A 1177-nucleotide genomic window follows, 5' to 3' on the forward strand; every position below is an offset into this window, starting at 1 on the left:
TGGCTTTTTGATGCTGTCATGGTAGTCTGATATGTCGGCAAGACTCTATTGTCTAGACTCTGTACCTGATCAGCACTTAAATCTTTCAAAAGAAGAATTCATTCTAGGGGGTGAGGAAAGTGTTTCTTACATGGTAAAAAGATGAGGGCCTGCATGAATTATTTTAGTTCTATTTCTGTGAAGCCTTCTGGAAATGACTTGAGTTTGAAAAGCACTTTTTATCCAGAAATAATTAGGAAGCCAATTGTGATATTAGGCAAAATGATCTGTTATTTCCATTGTTGGCTCATTTTCACTGTCTTCCCTTCTCCTTCAGATTGGGATATTCTCAGTTTGAGAGTTCTTGAAGTAGATAGAATGTAAATTGTTCACTTTGTTTATCAAGTGAGACAGCCACTTCTAGCCTTTATTATAAATACTGAGTTTTCCAAATCAAAAACTCAGTAAATTACTAGTTAGCAGAAAAATTATGAGATGTCTGCATTTCCCTTATGCAAATCAGATCTTATGCAAATCAGATAGGCTGTTGTTCCTTTAATAGAAAATAAACAAAAATAAGATATTTATCTCTATGCTCTTTATGAGAAATGGCTTAAGTATTCCCACCTAAATAGAAATCTCTTCCTGACCTTTTCTTATTTGAAATCCCATGAGTTTGTTATTTATAATAAATTGTTATATTTTCATTGGTTAGTATTTTGACAAGTTTTATCAGGAACTGTAGATATTTCCTAATAATATGTTTTGGTATCAAGTTTAGTTTTGTTTTTCCTTCTTTTAGGTAAAGCCTCATGTGTATCAAGGTAAGATTTTAGTCTTCTGTTTTGTTTCTGATTTTTGTTTTGTTTTGTTTTGTTTTTTTAATTTTGCCAAAGAGTGTATTCACTCACTGAAGAGAAAGGCAGAGGGCAGGTAAGTGAGAAGCACTGCCCCCACTCTATCAGGATTGATCAAGCAACAATCCCTTCTTTGTTTCTCCCTCTTTTTGGGATCTTGAGCTTGCAAGAACACTAGCTGGATCTGTTTCTCAATGTCCTGGGTCCAGAACACAACCAGGCATTTGGCAATGTCGGAGATAGCCACTTTAACCCCCATACCATGGTCTGACAAGGTTCTGCTTTCTTTTTAATATGTACTTAGTACAGTTGTTCCATGTGGGTTCCAATTCAACTATACA

At 34.9% G+C, this 1177-nt stretch overlaps 1 long non-coding RNA gene across 1 annotated transcript in view; it reads left to right on the forward strand.

Moving 5' to 3' along the window:
- Window positions 1-770: 770 nt before the first annotated feature.
- LOC102496790 (uncharacterized) overlaps window positions 771-1177 on the forward strand; it is a 4609-nt gene continuing 4202 nt past the window's right edge. Inside the window, exon 1 of the long non-coding RNA XR_336505.3 lies at window positions 771-803. This is a non-coding gene — a long non-coding RNA (uncharacterized LOC102496790). The remainder of the gene's footprint in view (window positions 804-1177) is intronic.

The sequence above is a fragment of the Tupaia chinensis genome, unplaced genomic scaffold, assembly GCF_000334495.1.
Source record: "Tupaia chinensis unplaced genomic scaffold, TupChi_1.0 Scaffold139432_1, whole genome shotgun sequence".
Classification (NCBI taxonomy): Eukaryota; Metazoa; Chordata; class Mammalia; order Scandentia; family Tupaiidae; genus Tupaia; species Tupaia belangeri.